Consider the following 7,238-nt stretch of genomic DNA (forward strand, 5'->3'; position numbering starts at 1 on the left):
TGAAACAAAAGTATGTAGCTCCTCTCAAGTTCCTGGTAACTGCTTCAGGGCTGATTGACTAGGTATTTCTGTGTGTATGTAATTGCTTTTCTCCATTTAAGAGTAAACTAGAAGGAACAGATACTATATAGCTTATGGAGGTTTGTTTCTTCTAGCAAGTAGCAACTTTAGTTTTTTATTGGTTGAAGCCCTTGTGCACGTTTTAAAATATTGCCTTGTAAAATGTGATGAGTGTATTCCTAAAGCTCTAGTGTCCTAACTGAGCTCTCCACAGCCCCACATTCCTTTACATGCATGTCTCCTAACTGGACTTTCGGGAAATTTTTTTTCTACCAACTTCTCATTGATAATATAAATAACCATCACTTGTATAACATAGAATAGCTTACAAATACTGTCACATGCCTGACCTCATTGGTCCTTATTCTGTGAAGCAAATATAGTTATTACTGTTTTACGAATGACAAAAGAGATGCTGAGAAAAATGGATTTGACCAAGGTCACACAGTTAATAAATAATAAAGGTGAATTCAGAATGCAAGACTTCAGACTCCAAAACACTTCATTGTTTTTTAAGCAGAAGCAGAGTTAAGATTCTTTGCTTTCGTCTTCATCAGAGAATAACAGTCAAACGTAAAAATAGCTTATTTATAATTATAGGCCAAAGCAGTCGCAGAGAGCTAAAAGAATTAATTACTGAGTATTTATTGATACTTGTATTATGTCCATTACGGTGTTAAGAACCATATATCAGTGGTTTGCAAAAGCTTTTTCTTATGCCAGTTTTATAAGGAAACTTTCAGCAAAATGAGATAAATAAGAACTCTATTCAAACATACGCACCTCTCCACACATATGTCTCCATTATGAGATTTCTAATCACCCTTCTCTGCTTTAGCTTTTCTTCTTAGCATTATCACTACCTGATACTATAACTTATTTATAGTGTATATTGGCTACAAATTCCAATAAAATGTAAACACAAATTAGAGCACAAATTTTTGTCTATTGTGTTTATTGCTGTATACCCAGCAGCTAGAGTTACACCTGGCACGTAGTAGGCATTCCATAAATATTTGTGGAATGAATTAATGAATGACAAAGCTAACATACATTAAAGCAAAATAACCAAGTCTTTAATAGGGTTATATGAAATCTAGCTACAAGAAGGATTCAGAGAAGGGGGACAATTTAAAGCTAACATTTTTCATAGAAGAGTCTGAAGAAAAAATGCTATTCATGCAGGGTTGTGAAATCTAGACTGGGTTTGAATAGTTGAGATGAAGAAGGGAGCTATTAAAGCTGAAGAGAGTAAAGAAGCAAAGGTGAGTAGACATCAATGAGTAACAGTGAAGACCCAGCCTTGCCTGGAGTAAATTAAGGTGATCTATGTCTCTGGCTTCCAAGGTACTCCCCAGTGTTTAGCTAACGATTTGTTCTTACATGTACATGTTTTTACCTTTTGTAGAAACAAATTTATTTGTGTGTATTTTTCTTTAATTCTGAATACAGTGGATACAATAGAGAGCAGAAATCAATTATTTAATATACTAGAAAAATGCCTTTTGTGAGTGGGTCAAAGAAATAGCTCTAGATGATAGAAGAGACTTGGAAGTGAATTACAGGTTTCAGTATGCAGTGCTGTGCTGGTTGACAAGTGAACAAACACCTTCATAAATTAATAGCTCTTAATTGTAGCTTGAAAGGCAAATAAATGGGTGGTTTAGATTTTTTGTCTCATTTCATCCGTAATGTTATGAAGTATGACCCCTGTTGAGTTTTTCTTGCTTGAAAATAGTGAGCTAAAATTCAGTTGTTTTTCCAATGACTTTGTCCAGGTTAATTCTTTACTTCCATCTTCTCATTGCTTAAACAGGAATATAAGGTCATGTTCATTAATGATTTGGATGTATTTAGTACTTTAGAGACAGTGACCTAATTTTGATAGATCATGATATATTTTGATATGTGACATGCCACTGGATTGCAAATAATATCCTAGTATGACTTCCTGCTGCATTTCTTGGACGGATGCTGACATTTCTGAGGTTATTGCTAGAATGCTCTTTTGTTTTTTTATTCTGAGGCATTTTTTTCATGGCTTATTTTTAGATTTTATATAGCATCTTTCCTTTGAGGGGCTCAAGGCAAATTTTGCAAATGTGAACAATCTTCTTTGGTCAGTGTGTTTTGGTTTGGAGAAGGAAAAAAATTGAATACTAATTTCCTGCATCTGTATGTCCTACTAAAACATCAAACTGAATGCCCTTCTTACTTTTCCTTTTCTCTGACTTAAGGAGTTTTATTTTATACAGAGGCTTAACAGAGAGAGCTTAGACTTTGAATCACCAGTGAGGAGAATGAACCATTAAAACAAAACACAGCAGAGAGAGCCTTCAGGAAAGGCAGTGTTAAAGCACAAGGCAGATTGTCAAAAACTGCTCTAGGTGATTGCAAAAACCCTCGGCAAGGATGTTTTCAGTCAACACAAGTGGGTCGCTTAATTTTTCGAGTGAATGCCCTTAACAGGGGGACTTTAGTTGCAGTCTCACTAGCCAGAGCTGTCTCATTATAGGAGATGTGGTCCCGTCTATGAAATGTTTATTTTGTAACTAACCCCTCTAGCAGTGGAGGGAACTGTTTACTATTCCTTCTTGTTCTCTAGTGTGTGTATGTGTGGTTTTTTTTTTCCTCTTAATTAAAGAAATCACTGTTGAACTTCAGAAACGTCTCCAGGAAGAAAAAAATAAAGAGAAAGAAAGAGAGAGAGAGAGAACAGAGGGAAGAAAAAGAAAAAGAAGAGAAAATAGGGTTGAAAACTGTGTCTTTTGCTCATTCATTCTTAAGGATTATTTCCAGAAGAATTGTAATATTCATTGACCTCCCCAGGAGTGTGCATGCATAAAAATGTGTGCGAACGTTTGTGTGCAGGTCTGAGTAGGAAACAGTGCTGTGTAAACAGTGTCAATGTATCCCACCAGCTAACATTCAAAGTTTTCTTTGTTAATGATATTCTGAAGGAGAATAAAAGATGGAACCTGATGCTATTCCATATGAACAAAAATTACATAAGCCAGTAGGAAAATCTAAATTCTGAATGTGGTTTGGGTTTCATTGGAGTTTGCAAAATTATTAGGCAATGGCATACTATTTGAAGGGAATGTTTGTCTTTTCATTCTAGCCAGCATCAAATTATCGCAAAGGAGTTAAACATCTAAAAGAAAGGAACTAAAACAGGTAAGTCTGAGTAGTCTGTGATCTTAGAACATAAACACAAGACACCTTTAAAACATGTAATCATGCCTATTTCCACATGCCCCAGAGCTACCAACATTTTAAAATATTGAAAGTAGATGCTGATAAAAACATACTTTTAGTATTACAGAGGGCTTAGAATGGTGGCAATGTGAAATGCATCCAAAAATTAAGGTTATGATTTAGAAAATACCCAGTTATTAGACATATGAAGTAGATAAGTGAAAGAAACATTTGAAATCTTTGTTTTATGTAGTAATTATGTTCCTGACGGGTCCTATCATAATTAAATGAGCAGCTTCTATTTATAAACGTGTTAGAAAGCCTTAAGATAGAAAATGCTCTGTTCTTTTAGATTCAGAGTTTAGAATTTGTAGTTTCATGTATATTATGGGATATATTATGGGAAGCTTGGTAATGTCTCCTTAAAGTATTGGGATCACTGACTCAGTTCCAATGTAATAGAAACAGACTCAAGTTTCCTTGCTCAAAGCTGCCTCATACGGCTGTGCAGGCTGAATAGAACTGAACTCTAGAGTCACCATTCACACAGACGACAGTGCAAAGTATGACGCCTAGAACTATATAATGCTTGAAATACAATAATCACACTGAGAGGGTGCTCAAATGCCTCTTGATTGAATACTGTGGTGTGAAATTCATATTGGTAGTAAATTCAGACTTACTTCCTAATATAATTTGAATAATTCAAAGGAAGTCTTCTACTAAACATTTTATACCAGAAATCAAGAAATTGAGTAATCATTTATTCCCAGAGATTGAGAGAATTTTCTAAATTTCTCTTTCTTCTCTTTTATCCTCTCCCTTAAATGAACATACTAATCATGCAGTAAATTTGTTTAAAAAGCAAATAATCATTTTGAAATGTCAATAATGATGTCCCAAGGTTCTAATTTATCTTTTTAAAGAGGATTGCATTTCATATTTTGAACTGGTTTTTAACAAGTCTAACATTTTACTATATAATCTTTTATGCTTTAAAAGTATTTGATATGAACTGTGTTATGTGATTGTTATGACTATGCCATGAAAGAGGAAATGAGCATGATCATTCTATGTTACAGACAAGAAAGTCATTGCTCAGGAAAGTAACAGCCATATTCAAGGTCACCCAGAAAGTAAGGACAATGCTAGGATGACAATTTGCTCTCCTCATTTCTATATTTGCTACTTTCAGGCTAATTATTTACATTTTTACCTTAAATCATAAAATTTAATGTATCTATTTATCTAACATATCTATGATTTTTTTCTTTCTTTTTTTTCCTGTTTGTTAGTGTACTAGTGAAATTGGAAATATACCTATTAAATACTGAAGACAAGGAAAATGTATCCTGCTAGGTTGGAAAAAATTTAAAAATTAGTGAAAAAGATAAAAACATTATGTACTGGAAGATTAATGAACTCACTCTCAGTGGTCCCAAGTTCATTTTTCTCATGCTAGAAAAGATTCCTTAGAATTATGCATATAAATTATCAAAAAAATCAATAAATCCATTAAATCTCCCTTCTCACACACATCATCAATGGATAACAAAATTGGGTTGGTGATAACTTTTACTTGTTAACAGGTTATTCCAATTATTGCGTAGAGACAGGTTTTATAAATTCTGGAAATCTTAAAACGTCTTGTCTCTCAACTCAGTGACTGAAGTGTAGCAATATGGGTTGAATCATTTTCTCATCTTTATTTCTGATATTGACTCCAATAAGTTAAAATTGAAAGTGTTGGTAATAAGCAATCTGGAGGATTAGCCAAAGTACACTGTTTGCCTGTGTCAGAACCTGTTAGTCAGGCTCTGCAGGACTGACCTACATTGCTTCTTAATGCATCTCTTTGTAGAAAGGTAATTCTAATATTACCATTGACCTACCTATTACTTAACCTCATTTATTAAATATCTTCCATGTGCAGGATATTTTACCAGATAAAGAAATCACGAAGAGTAAGCGCATAGAGTAAAAACAGAAAGATATCTATTTTAGATGAACACTGAACTTTATATCACAGAAATAATCCACTAATATACGGTTCAATATGCATTACTTCCTTTGAGAGCCATAAGTACCTTTAGTAAATAAATGCATTTATTGTACATTACAATGAAAAATGTGTTAAATAACAAATGAGTGATTACTAAAAGCCTATTTTAAACATACATAAGAACAACTAATTTCATGAATGAAAGTGCATATCTGGTGGATATATGTAATCTTACAACATTGGTTTCACTCAAGTTTTTAAGCATTTTTATAGCATCTTTGTATATTATGGGACAGCATAAATTAAAAAAAATCTATATGTAACTGCCATCTATCTTAGAAAAAAGTAACAAAAATTAAAATTTATCACTTTTTGCTTATGTGAAAGTGGTACATTTGAATTTTTATTATGTCAGTAATGAAGATTATATGTTGGCATATTGAATCCTGTTTTATCTCCAGGTTTTATTCATAAATGTCTCACTGTTGGAACCTGCATGAATGAATGCTGAATCTCAAAAATCAGACACGTTGGACTTGGAATAATGTCCACGTTCTGATTCCAATCTGTGCTTAAATCTGAACCACTCAGTTCTTCATGCTTGTTGGAATCCTCCTAAGACTGGAATTTCCTGGGAGATATCCAGTACTTTTTGGGCTGTAAACAGCAAAGCAAACAGCCTTTCTTGTAATATGCTATGTCTAGTGCTAACTGAATTCAAGAAGTTGATGGGTGTGGGGAAAGTAACTTGATTTCTTTGCAAACTTACAAATTTGGTTCAGCTTAAATTTTGACCAAAAATTCATCTCAGGAATGAATATGTTTTGGAATAATCCTTTGCTATTAGTTATAAATGTGGTAAATATTGTTTAAACAATAAAATATTATTTTATACAGCAAATTATGGCAACAAATTCCTTGTGATATTTTTTAAATCTTTAAATCATAGATAAGGATTTATTATGCTCCATGTCAATTATATGCATGTTTGTGTGTATGTGTGTGTATATGTGTGTGTATATATATTTCATTTAATCTCTGAGAACAGTCTGAATTTTCATGTTTCTCTATTGTACACAACTGAAAAACTTAAGACAAAGAGAAAGAAATCTCTTATTAGTACATTGATAAACGTGCTTGATGCCAAATATAGACACACAAAATACATTTAATTATTCTATAAGAACTCTTAAACATCTACGAGAAACATCTTATCAAATTGATTTCCCCCTTTGTCCTTAGTAAAAAAATCCTAACGTTTTCAGGTTGACACAATGCCACTCAGTTGACATTTCCCAACCTCCTTTGCATTTAAGTGTTGTCATATGACTAGGTTATGCCCAAAGACAATTAAGTAAAAGTGTTGGGTATAATTTTTCTGGAAAGTCTCCTTAAAAATATGAGGGTTTTTCCTTGCCCTCTTTTTTTCCTTGTTATTTAGAGTATGAGTATTATGTCTGTAGCTCCAGCAGCCATCTTGGACCAGAATATGATGGTCTGGAGAATGTAAACCATGTGCAGAATGATACTTAAAGACAAGGGACTGTGCAATTCATTGAACCATAAAGCTACCATAGTTGCCTTGGATACTCCCCTTGTGGACACCTTTTATGTGCAAGAAAAATAAACTATCTTGTTTAAGCCACTGTTATTTGTGGAATTTTCATTACATGCAGTTGAACCAAGTCATAATGAATTTAGGACTATGATTGGGTTGCTGCAAAACAGAACCTAAAATATGACTTTGGCTAAGTGAAGTGAGTGGAGAGGAAGATGTTAAGAGGTGAAAAACTGTTAACCATGTTATGTGGTTGCAAAACATTTAGTCAAGTTATTGCCTGCTACGTCTTGAAGACTACATGCTTCGTAATGTATAGTTGGACGAATGATAGGAAACGTTAGTGTATTTTAATTGTCTTTTGTTCTTTACATCGAGAAAGCTAAGCTCAGACTAACACAAAAGCCTCAGAAATCCTAG

At 33.4% G+C, this 7,238-nt stretch overlaps 1 long non-coding RNA gene across 2 annotated transcripts; it reads left to right on the top strand.

Annotated features, from left to right (window-relative positions):
• The first annotated feature begins 1,280 nt into the window (after positions 1 to 1,280).
• On the top strand, positions 1,281 to 6,901 carry LOC112623478. 2 transcript variants are annotated; one of them, XR_003119146.1, is made up of 3 exons: positions 1,281 to 1,407; positions 3,182 to 3,237; positions 5,722 to 6,901. It is a non-coding gene; the product is annotated as an uncharacterized LOC112623478 (long non-coding RNA). The 2 variants fall into 2 exon arrangements; XR_003119147.1 differs by having other exon boundaries at positions 1,281 to 1,382; positions 5,722 to 6,156.
• Positions 6,902 to 7,238: the final 337 nt, after the last annotated feature.

Source organism: Theropithecus gelada, chromosome 4 (assembly GCF_003255815.1).
Source record: "Theropithecus gelada isolate Dixy chromosome 4, Tgel_1.0, whole genome shotgun sequence".
NCBI lineage: Eukaryota > Metazoa > Chordata > Mammalia > Primates > Cercopithecidae > Theropithecus > Theropithecus gelada.